At 42.2% G+C, this 13,276-nt stretch overlaps 1 pseudogene; it reads right to left on the reverse strand.

Moving 5' to 3' along the window:
• Positions 1-9,407: 9,407 nt before the first annotated feature.
• Positions 9,408-9,524, reverse strand: LOC129407324 (5S ribosomal RNA; annotated as a pseudogene).
• Positions 9,525-13,276: the final 3,752 nt, after the last annotated feature.

Raw genomic sequence — 13,276 nt, forward strand, 5'->3', positions numbered from 1 at the left:
TGCAATCGTCTGTAGTGACTCGCTCGGAGCTCAGGCTGGATGTGCTCTGCCTGGAACTGTTAAACTTTCATTTGGTTCTGTTCTAAATTTACAGGCGGAGCTGCGTTTGTGGGAATGACTGTGCCGTGAGGAGCACAGCGGGTCGGCTCATGACGACTGTCAGACCCAGAGCCACGGAGCAGCGCTGGAGAGGAGAATGAGCTTATGATGGGCTGATGAGCCGAGAGGAGAAGAGAGAGTGGTGTCACTTTTCAAATGTGCACATGGCTGTTACTGTGGAGTTATTGTTTTAGCATTTCATTATTTGTAGTTATTTTGTGGCTTACTGCTCCAGTTTAGACATGAAACCAGAGAAGAGCTCATTCAAACACACTAGTTCAATTGTTGGAGGAGGGATACAGAGAGAGAACACATGCTGAGAGGTGCACAGAAAGTGGAGAGTCTGAGCTGATACTGGGTGTCACCGGTGTCACTAGGTACTATAGAGCATTGTTTACCAAAGACTGGATCACAGGAGATCAAGTCACCTTGTCACGATTTGCATGTATGTAATGTAATATACAATTTCACAGACTATTTTGTTCCAATATTGCTGGTTCAACTAATGGATTTACTGATTGAGTCATTTTTTATTTCGAGTTTGTGCCAAGAGAGAAACAATAATCATGTATACTACATATACAATGTAAATAACAGAAAAGCATATTTCTCAAAAAGGAGAGGGAAGAAGAAAAACTTATATGAACACACTCCTGTTCATTACATAGTTTCAATAATTATGTGATTCCTTATGTAAACTGATCACAGAACTTTACAAATATTTACATATAGCAAAATAAATTACATACTATGTATACAAAATATAATTTTAACCTAAAACTTTTTTTTTTATTGTATTGTAAATTTTTAATTATTTTTAAGCTATTATTTATTATATTATATATATTATATATATACTATACTAATATATAATATATATATATATATATATATATATATATATATATACATATACATATACATATACACACACACACACAGATATATACATATATACTTTTTTTTTTTTTTTTTTAGATCTCCCAGTTCTGTCACTTACCCTTATACCATGAAAGCAAAAATTTGTTATAATTTCTTTTGAAGCTGTGAATATTTGGGCTTCAGGTTTTCTACCAACCCATTCCACACAGATACACACAGGCTTTTCCTGGTGGTTCTCACCTTTTTTATTTTAAATTTACCCCTGCCCCTTAATGTACAAGAGGTATCACTGGGTGCCAAAGTGGGTGTCACTGGGTACATCACTCAAATCACAAACACTTGATCCTCTCCACAAACACCGTAGCCAAAGAAAAGCACACGATCTGAAGGCTCCAGCTGAGAGCTCACGGACCCTGTGTGCCATGGGCTGCTTCCTTTTCATTTGGACTGAATCATCCACCTTAGACACACACTCTCACACACACTCACACACCGTGAAATCGCACCAACTGTGGCCCGGGCAGTTTGTGTCTGACTTAGACTTATTAGGTCCCACAGGGCAAAGACCCACAGACAGTACAAAGGACAAAGACTGTATAAAGGACTGCATAAATAGAGTGAATAGGCGTGATGTCACCCACAGCGCTCGGCTCCAGTCTCTTCAGTCGTCCTCCTCTTGCCTCCTCTGAGCTTTGGGGCACCACTTAAAATGGCGCATTAGACTGACAGCTCAATCGAGGAGAGAGAACAAGGAGAAGGAAGCGAGGAAAGAGAAGTGAACTTGTTGAGGAGAAGGTAGTCTGAGGTTGAGTGGGAGGTTTAGAGACACTGGATAGAGACAGTCTGGCACACGTCCAATCAAATGGGCTGCAACCTGAGCGGGGTCACACCAGACTTTTCACTTTCACCCAATACTTCCTACATGCCCACGCCTGACAGAGCCGGCGCATTTAAAGAGGAGGTATTATGCAAACTAGATTTGTATTTTTTAGCTTTTTATAACATTGTTCTCTCATCAAAAAAATGCAACAGGTTTTTAATGCCATCCATGCATGTTTCAGTAATCTAGCGCAGTGGTTACCAAACTTTTTTTTTCTTGGGACCCATATTTTAAAAGTTACAAACCTTCGTGACCCAAGTTAATAGACATTATTCATAAATCACAAAACAAATGTGGATTTGACCATTATTGAACATTAATGAGGATATTTTATTGTTGACTGAGTGATCGTGTCTCTCTGAACAATTAGTATTACTCAAGTTTACTCAAGTCATTGAAGCAGCAATAAAAGGATCCATAAGTCGCCAATTTGGACATTAAATGTAGCCCATTTCTTTTTCTTTTCAACATTCAATTGAACCAGCAATACTGGAACAAAATAGTCAATAAAATACCATATTTTACGGACGATTAGGAGCTCTGGATTATAAGACGCACTGTCAGTAAATGGTCTATTTACAATTTTTTTTCACAAATAAACCGCACTGGACTTTAAGCGAAACACAACGGTTCGATGGGTCAGTGGGGCTTTTTTTTGTCGCGTTCACGGTGACTCTGGGCTTTGTTCAGTTGTGCCGTGTAGGGAGGGTGCTGTCTGGGACCGCTGGATTGGTCGTGATGACTCAGTTGGTCAGTTGTGACTCAGATTGGCACATAGCACTCGCTTTTTCAGTTCGTTCCTCCTCGTCGGCGTGGAGTGATGAGTGTGGCTGCGGGTGTGTTTCGCTCTGTGGTCGCTGTCTGCTCCGTGTGTGTGTTTGCGTGCGCTGTGGGTGGTGCGGCTTTATAGTTTACTGAAGTCATGCTGGGACACCCGAGTGGATCCGTGTACAGGGCGCTCTGGATTGTATTGCGCGCGGTCGTTTTTTGATTCGGTTAGAGGCTTAAGACCGCGGCTAATCGCCCGGAAAATACAGTAATTACAAAAAGTTTAGAAATTATACAAAACATGTCTTAACAATTCAACCTACATGCAGTTTGTAACTACCCAGACTGGCGCCACCTAGTGCCTCCGCTCAATTTCATTTCTCTCCAGCGACTAGGTCAGGAATCAGAATACACTAGACGGTTTGCAAGAACCCCGAGAAGGAGAAGTTGTAGACTGTGCACCGGCCAATCAGTGAAAAGCTGTGAAGCCATGACATCAAACCCAAGCTCCTGTCTGGGTCGAGATGGATGTAGACGAAGACAGACATTCTGTATTGGCAACAATTCCCGAGATCGAGGATTTAAAGCCTGAATAAAGAGAATGTTTGGTGAATTTTATCAAGGAGAAAGACATTATTGCCCTTCTTCCTACGGGATTTGGTGCATTACGTACGTCCCGACCAAATAGCAGCAATTGGTTAAATAAAAAAGTACCCTCCTACCGTCGAGCAAATGAATCCCAATGCTGCAAGGTCAGACGGTTTCCACGAAGTGAAACCGGCTGATGTATTAGGCTAGATCGTGACAAGGCAAACCAAAAACAATCTCTTGCAACCTCCCTGAGGCTCATGACCCAGTCTTTGGGAAACAATGATCTAATAAGCTCTCATGGGCCCTAAGATTCTGTCTGATGCTCCAAGTCTTCATCACCCAAGCTCCCACACAACAGTTCTCCATAAATATACAAAAATTGTGTTGTGATTGCGTTGTGATAGTGCTCAGAATGGGGAGTGACTTTTGAATGCTATAATAATCTGTAGAATGAGTGAACATCTACATGATCAAAATCCTCCTTAACAGTATTTTGTGAACCAGGTTGCAGTGTTATTACCTCACCAAAGCCCAGTGTGGGTCCGGTGGTGGGTCTGGCTGTGGGTCCGGTGGTGGGTCTGTGGAGCAGGTGTATAAATGAGCTGTCTTCTCCTCCCTCTGCACTTCTCCACATTTCCACGCACACCTCTAATGACAGAGAGCTGCAGAAGTCACTGTGCCCTCAGCAGTTTCTGATCAGGTCCATTTGTCTCAGCAAAAATGAGAAGCAGGGAAAGACACTGTAAAAGTCCCAAAAGTGTTAAAAATATCTAGTATCTTAAAAGTGCACTATGTAACTTTTTGGTTGGGGGTCCGTCACATGCTTTTTTTTACAGATATGTCATTGCTCTGCCTGGAATGTTCCACAGCATGACATTAAACAGCTCTACTTCACATTTATTCAACTACAAGTGGTTTTATGGCTCAAAAATTACCAGAAAAACAGACATCCTGAGTGTGAGCGGGGACGCCTCTCCACAGATCTGACTGTAATCTATTTATCTATTGATTTTAGTACACTGTCTTGGAAACATCGTGTGTGTTTTTATTGTGATCTTAGCCAAGAGTGATGGATGAATTGAATTAATTATTTATGGAACAAAACCGTTCTGTACTGGAGCACTGTAACACTTTCTATTTTTATTTTTGTAACTGTGTTTTTATATGTGTTTATTGTTCATAATGTGGATGAATGAAATGTGAAATGTGGGACCAGCCTCTCAAATCTGCAAAACAAATTTACCTACACGTATGATGTTAAGGCCCCAGCTCAAAAGTCCGCAACAATTGAGAGAGGACACGACAACAGCAACGTTTTAACCTGCATACGGGCATTTGTTATAAAAATGGGAATAGAGATGGTCCTGGTGTGGCGGCGTGGCAGCGTGGCAGGCTCGGAGGATGGGAGTGGAGCAGGAGGAGGAGAGAGAGCATGCGCATTCGACCCCTGATTTATCATCCCACGGCGACCGGCGGCTGGAGCCAGCATGGAAGGGCAGCGAAGGGAGGCGAGATACCTGGAGACAGAGGAGAGCGGCACGAAGGGGCTGGGGCAGAACAGGTCTGGGCTGTAACACAGGACCCCACAGGGACCTTGACAAAACAATTTTTCTACGCCACAGTGTACCTCAAAGGTTCAGGTGGCCCCGGGACAAGGACTCCTCCACCGTGCTGTCCTGGTTCAGCAGAGCACAGTGGTTTCAGCAGCGGCCGGATTTCTGCCAACGTCTCACCAGAGCTAAACCGCACCACCTCCCGATTCTGTTCTGGCAAAAAATAGTAAAATAGGATAACAAAGAAAGAGCATAACAAAGCTAGCCTGATTCATCATCCGGTTTCACTTTGTAGAAAACTGTCTTGACCTCGCAGTGTTATAATTGGTTCGCTCGACGGTAGGTGGGTACTTTTTATCTTTTAACCAATCACTTCTATTTGGTAGTCACGTATGTAATGCGCCGCTAACGGGGCTAACTGGTATATTAAGTTTTTCCCAAATCCCGTAGGAAGAAGGGCAACAACGTCTTTCCCCTTGATGAAATTCACCAAACATTTTCTTTATTCTTTATTTAAATCCTCGATCTCGGGAATCGTTGACGACACTGAATATATGGCTCTTCGCTGATTGTCTGGTGTCCAAACTTGCACTTCCAGGGTTTTTTTTGCGAACCGTCTAGTGCAGGGGTGTCAAACTCATTTTGGTTCGGGGGCCGTATCCAACCTACTTTAATCCCAAAGGGGCCGGATCAGAAAACTCATGGCATATAAACCCCAAAAAATAACAATAAGTTCAAATATTTGTGCAGAGAAACAGAAATCTATTACAGAAATCTTTTTTAATTGATGAACTCTTTCTTTTACAAAATATTATAATATCATGAACAACCTGAAACTTTAAGAAAAATTAAATTTCAACACAATGTTTTAACATGAACTTGTATGTAAACAGGAATAAGAATAAGAAAATCCTGCACTCGGCTCCACTTTTCTCATTTTGGACATTTTTCTGATGAGGGTGTCACGGTCAACAGTCAAAACGATCGTCCTTTAAGAGCTTTTGGAAAGGGACAAGTCTTCATTTGTGCTGCTCTGGTGGGAGGGGCCACGTACAGAGACGCTGGAGACGCTGCTATGCTCAGCACCGCAGAAAATTAACAATATTTTAATAGAAAATATAATTTAAATATTTTGGTAGAAGATCACCCAAGGGCCACATTAAAGGTCTTGGAGGGCCGGATCTGGCCCCCGGGCCTTATGTTTGACACCTGTGGTCTAGTGTATTCTGATTCCTGACCTAGTCGCTGGAGAGAAATAAAATTGAGCAGAGGCACTAGGTGGCGCCAGTCTGGCTATAAGAGCTACAAAATGGGTGCACAAGACAATGCTTTTCAACTATTTTAAAAGCAGCAGATTACGATCGATGTGGACTACAGGGGCTCCACCTCTGAGATACACATCAAAATGCTGTAAGGCCAGAGTAGGTGAAAGCGTCTCTTTTTCAATTACTGAACAAATTTACTTGATGTTTATTAAACTTTTTTGGAAAGTAGCTCACGGGTCTGCAGATACCAAGATTATCCTGTTGAAATCAAGCACGGCCTCGGTCCACCCTCATAAAGCAACCTATTTACCTAAGTCCTGACCTGGTTTAACTTGGTCTGGTTTGGGTCTCCATGGAGATAGAAAGGTTTAATGACATACTGTGAAACATTCCAGACAAAGCAATAACATCTGCACGTGGAAAAAAACATTTGAACGACCTTCCAGAAAAGTTACATAATGCACTTTTATGCTATAGTATTGTATGCTTGGGACAAGTGTAATACAACAATACGTAAACCAAGACAAAACCACAGGAAAGATGCTTGTGCTGGTGCCAAGTTATAGCCTGAATACCAATGTACACCTGTAGTATCTGAGCAGGCTGCTGGAAATACTGAGAATAAAGACTGAGGCTATGTTTATATGATGACGGTCTGAACAGAAGACGCAAAAGTGGCATCACGTCTTCACTTTTTATTCCGCGTTTAGACGAGCGTTTTTGGGAGGAAATCTGCGTGCATACGGTGACGCAAAAGTGTGTGGAATTCGATTGGGTATGCATGCCATCTGACATGTCTGTTTTTGTGGACTGTATGTATGTGACGTAAACGCGTACGCGACGTGAGCAGATCTGACCAGAGTTTTGCGTCTTGGGCAGTGTAGACGGAAACGCTACAGCGGAGAGTATTCAGCTTTTCCACTCCGGAGGTTTCAGATGTTTGTGTTTTTAAGCCCCACCGTCTAAACGAAAGGCAGTTACGATAAAATATTTTGTCGATTTTTTTACAGAAGCTGAGAGGGGTCACAACAAACGCAAACGCTGCAGCAAATACAAATGCGACAACACGACAAAAACCCACAACACACCAAAAAAAGCCACAACGGAAGTGACCGCGGGACTCTATTTTCCGACGGACCGATCAAGCGGCAAGTGAAGAAGAAGAAGAACTGCAACGTGAAACGAATAATGATAAAACAATAAATTACTTTTACTTACGTTTCCAACTTCTCCGTTCCTTTACTTTTCGCGTTGTAGTTCTTCTTCTTCACTTGTCGCTTGATCGGTCCGTCCGAAAATAGAGTCCCGCTGTCACTTCGGTTGTGGCTTTTTGATGTGTTGTGGCTTTTTAATATGTTGTGGCTTTTTAATGTGTTTCAGCATTTGCGTTTGTGTTGTGGCGTTTGTATTTGTTGCGGCGTTTGCATTCAAATAAGAGTCCCGCCGTCATTTCCGTTGTGGCTTTTTTTGATGTGTTGTGGCTTTTTGTTGTGTTGTCGCATTTGTATTTGTTATGGCGTTTGCGTTTGTTGTGACCCCTCTCGGCTTCTGTCATTTTTACCGGCAAGTCTTCCATTGTAAACAGGCCCCGAATGTACATCAACATATTGACCATAAATAAATAAAAACAGATATTCCCTGGGTCATATTGTTTATCTACTGTATCACTTCCACTCTCCATCAAGGCCCAACATAAAGGGGCTGAATTACGATACTTTCTGATCTATGTTATAAAGTTTTTTCCTCATCACAAACAGACCTGGAGTTGTGTTTTGTTTCATTCACACACGTTTAACGCACAAATCCTGCATATTTAGGTTGAGTACTTTACTCTGTTCCACTCTGTGTAAAATGAGCGGTTAACTAGACAACTACAGCTTCATGACATCACAAGGTGGAACAGAGCATTTTGAGCTTTGGAGATGTAGACAGACTAAGAATAAAGAGTCACTCAAACATGTGTGAATGAATCAAAACACAACTCCAGATCTGTTTTTGAGGAAGTAACATTATAACATGGCTTAAAGTAAAAAAAATAGGACCTTTAAAACGTCTTACCCCATGCACAGATTATAAAAGTTGAAACCAGTCAGAACATTCAGACGTTAAAACCAGTAGTTTTGTGTTGCATCATGCCGCCCAAGCAACTTATTCTGATTCAAATTTATGTAAATTAGTCAGAATTATTTAAACCAAGATTTTGAGTTGTTGGAATTTTAACTTCTGTGTTTTTCTTGCTCTTTTTTCAGAGTTTTTGCCGATGGTGGTGGTAATGTTTGTTCACAAAACTGATGACTCCAGCTCCAACTCGCGCATTCTCCATATCATCAAAAACAAATCTGGAATTGTGTTTCATTTCGGTTTTGGGTAATCTTTTATTATTTATTCTGGACTTTTCCAGACTGCACAGATTGTCAGTCCACCCCTGGTGTCATGAAGCGCTACTTTTCAAGTTAACATCTACCTTTTACCTTTTGTTCAGTAGAGATTGGAAATTCAATCCATTCAAATCATACAAATAATTCTAGTGAAGATGTATTGAGTTTAAAAACACAGTGGAGCACTTCCTGTACCACCACATGACATCACAAGGTGGAACAGAGTGAAATACTCAGCCTAATGCGTTCAGACCGGAGCGTCAAGGCGGTCAGTTTAGACTTAGACTTAAACTTAGACAAACTTTATTGATCCACAAGTGAAATTACCTGGACACAGTAGCTCACACGTCACAATATAATATAATAACAAAGAGCAAAAATATAAATGGTAATAATAAATTCTAAATAAATAGCAAACAAGAGCAAGAAACAGTTTACATGTTTACACGTTTCTGTAGCACGTCTTCAGTCGTCAGCGCGGGCCAAATCTGCCGTCGACGCACCGTGTCTTGAGCGTTCAGGCCTCAACGTTCTGAACGTGTGTCCAGGGCTTCGGAATCAGAAGCTGAAAATGCTGAACTTTTGGCATCGGACGCACCTCGTCAGCCAATCAGGGACAACTAACCTGTGATGTTATTATTCAAAAGAGAAGAAAGAGAAAGACCCGAAAGCAACAAACACAGACCAAGAAATCTACGCCGTGTTATTAGCAGATTTATACATGCTGCAGCCGTCGAACCAATCGCCAGGACTACACCAGGACTGAACCTAGACTAGACCAGGACTACACCAGGACTGAACCAGGACTACACCAGGACTGGAGCTGGACTGCACCAGGACTGAACCAGTGTCATCGCAAGCGAGACTGCCAATCTGAGCCATCGACCCCTCCGACCACCACCGTCACTCACACACACTCCACTTTCTTACTAGGCAATAAGGGTGAAGTGTCTTGCCTAAGGACACAACAACAGTTTTTACAACTGGCGCCCCACTGTGGCACCTGATTTTCCCAGTGTCTCCCATCCAAGTACTGACCAGGCCCGGCCCTGCTTAGCTTCTGAGCTCTGACGGGATCAGGTTTTGACAAGTCGGTTTGGCCACACCAGGACTGGACCAGGACTGGACCAGGACTGGACCACTACACTAGGACCGGACCTGGACTACACCGGAACTAAACCAGTGTCATTAGCGGAGTATAAATATATACGCGCCGCAGACACCAAGCCGATCGCCAGGACTGCACCAGAACTGGACCAGGACTACACCAGGACCAGGACTACCAGGACTACACCAGGACTGGAGGACTAGTGTCATTAGACCAGATTACCAGGATAAAGGATATACTACACACCACCAGGACCAGGACTACCACCAAGGCCAGGACTCGACCAGGAACACCACCACCAGGACCAGGACTGACACCAGGACTACTACACCAGGACTACAGGAACACCAGGACTACACCAGGACTACACCAGGACCAGGACTACACCAGGACTACACCAGGACTACACCAGGACTACACCAGGACTACACCAGGACTGGACCAGGACTCTACACCACACACCAGGACTGGACCAGGACTACACCAGGACTACACCAGGACTACACCAGGACTGGACCAGGACTACACCAGGACTACACCAGGACTGGACCAGGACTACACCAGGACTACACCAGGACTAGACCAGGACCGGCCCTGGTCTAAAACAGGACTGAACCAGTGTCGTTTGGGGAGTATCATTATATACACACCGCAACTGCCAAACCAGTCACCAGGACCAAACCAAGATTACACCAGGACTAAAACAGGTCTAAAACCAGGACTAAACCAGGACTAAACTAGATCTAAACCAGGACTAAACTAGATCTAAATCAGGTCTAAACCAGGACTAAAACCAGGTCTAAACCAGGACTAAACCAGGTCTAAAACTAGGACTAAACCAGGACTAAACCAGGTCTAAAACTAGGACTAAACCAGGACTAAACCATGTCTAAAACAGGATTTAACAACTTTTTTATTTTCTTTTAGCAGACAAAACATCTTATGTGAAGATTTCCTCGTCTTTGTTTCTCTACAGCAAATCAAGTAATCCAAAGTATTCAGATTACGTTACTCACTTTAAGTAATTTAATGGATTCTGTTACAAACTACATTTTGAAGTATGTAATCTGTAATCTGTAGGGGAATACATTTTAAAAGTAACCTTCCCAACTCTGGCCATACACACACAATAAGTAAAATTGTAACAAAAACTAAGACATTCTTGGATTACTACTTTCTACTTGAGTAATATTATTTTGAAGTAACGTTACTACACTTCTCTGCGTTCAAGTATTCCAAGCTTTTCAAGTCAGATTATAAGATTTTCAGCCTTTGTTAACTTTTTTTTTTTTTTTCAATTGTTCTTTTATTTCCTGTTCTTTCTGAAGGCACAAATTATCCGGAGAATAATAATTATAATCAGAATCAGAATAAGGAACTTGGCAACTCGGGTCAAAACGTCAGCAACTTCACACTGCCTAGTTTGAAAAGTACTTTAGTAATTGAAGTGAAATGTAACAGCTCTTTCTAACAGCGTCGGTATTGTGCTGAAGTACTCACCAAACAGTAGGCCCGGGCTCCAAATGCCAATTATCGTCATGTTTAATCATTTCACCTCAGACTGCCTTTCACTTTCAGTATTTTTTGATGTGTTTTTAGTATTTTTAACGTCAAAGTGTTAAAAATCTACTGAGAAAAGGGACAGCTTTGCCGTGCCGTCGAGTACAATGGCTGGAATTGTGTTTGTCCTTGAAGGGGATGGAAAATCGAGATGTGAAATTGTAAACTTATCACCTCTGGGTCCATTTTACGCGATTTTCTGATCTACAGTGTGTTGTGATGTTGTTTCCTCCTCACAAACAGACCTGGAGTTGTGTTTTGTTTCATTCCCACATGTTTAACACCACTGTTGGGCAAGTTACTTCAAAACTGTAACGCTTTATTTATGACTTGTTACTGTCATTTCAGAGTAATTTGTTACATTACAATATTAATGTATTTAAAATGTAAAACATTACATTATTATTACAGTTACTCTCACCAAAATAATTGTGAAGAACTTTTGTGCCGTATATGGACTCAACCAGGACTCAACCGAGGACTGAACCAGGAGGATTGAAGCAGGACTAAACCAGGTCTAAACCAGGACTAAACCAGGTCTAAAACAGAACTGAACCAAGGCTAAACCAGAACTAAACCAGACCTGAACCAGGACTAAATCAGGACTCAACCAGGAATAAACCAGGACTGAACCAGGACTCAACTGAGGACTGAACCAGGAGGATTGAACCAGGACTAAACCAGGTCTAAACCAGGTCTAAAACAGAACTGAACCAAGACTAAACCAGAACTAAACCAGACCTGAACCAGGACTAAACCAGGACTCAACCAGGACTCAACCAGGACTCAACCAGGACTCAACCGAGGACTGAACCGGGAGGACTGAACCAGAACTAAACTAGAACTAAACCAGGACTAAGCCAAGACTAAAACAGAACTGAACCAGACCTGAACCAGGACTAAATCAGGACTCAACCAGGACTCAACCGAGGACTGAACCGGGAGGACTGAACCACAACTAAACCAGAACTAAACCAGGACTAAACCAGGACTCAACCAGGACTAAACCAGGTCTAAACCAGGACTAAACCAAAACTGAACCAGAGCTGAACCCGGACAGAACCAGGTCTAAACCAAACCTAAACCAGGACTAAACCATGACCAACGCAGGACTAATCTTGGACTAGAACTTGGAAGATCGCGCGATCGGGCGTCAGATGTGATTCGCCCCGTGGAGCGCGGAGTTCTGCGCTGGTCCTTTCGCCCGCAGTCACCTGACGGTCTACGCGGGCACGTTTCACCGCTGCTGATATCGCCATGATTTTAGTGAATTTGTATGAAGAAAAGCGAAAAACCCACAATTTCAGTCCAGGTTAAAAAAGCATTGTGACACGTGTTACTGACATTTGCACAGAGTAAAATATTACTATTTTTTTCCCTGTAATGTCGTAACATTACTGTGTTACAGCAAAAAGCAACACATTACAGTAATTTGTTACTTTTATAACGCGTTACTCCCAACACTATTTAACACACAAATCCTATGTAATACAAGGGAGTTTTGGATCATTTCAGCCCCTGGATTTGCCAATCTGTACTGAACTAAAGGTAAAAGGAGCTTAAAAACTACCACTTTGTGACATCACAGGGTGGAACAGAACAAAAAGTGTTACTGAAACATGGGTGAATGAAAAAAAACACAACTGCAGATTTGTTTTTGTGGAGGAAATAACATTATAACCTGACTAAAACCTCACAATTGTACATTTTGTGTAATTACAGACACTATTAGAGCTAAAATACTTGGACTGATGGCGCCACCTGCATGTTATCGATGTTAATTCACTCTGTTAATTTCATTTACTTTGATAATCCATGCAAAACAGGGCTATTTGTGGAAGTATTTTCTAACTGTTGTGACACTTGTGTGGTCGAGTCATTGTCAGTCGCCAAAACAGCTCTGGTTTTTCATAATTTGTGATGTTTGGAGGCTGACACTAACTCACTAACTGGAGTTAAAGAAGACATACAGTATTGTGCTTATGTGTCTGCTTTATCCTCCTGAGCCCCGGCCCAATCATTTGTGTCCTTTATAGTGGACACTGAGTTAACCAATCTGTCTTTTAAGTGTTTTGAGCCAGACCATTAACGGATAGGGCTAAATAGGGCTGGGGGATTATCGGGTTCTATCATGTCCAGGATAAAAATAAAAATAACTCAATAGGAGTTAGTTTGTGGCTACACTGTGATAA

This window comes from Boleophthalmus pectinirostris, unplaced genomic scaffold (assembly GCF_026225935.1).
Source record: "Boleophthalmus pectinirostris isolate CB_2022bp ecotype Guang Dong unplaced genomic scaffold, ASM2622593v1 HiC_scaffold_9, whole genome shotgun sequence".
Classification (NCBI taxonomy): domain Eukaryota; kingdom Metazoa; phylum Chordata; class Actinopteri; order Gobiiformes; family Gobiidae; genus Boleophthalmus; species Boleophthalmus pectinirostris.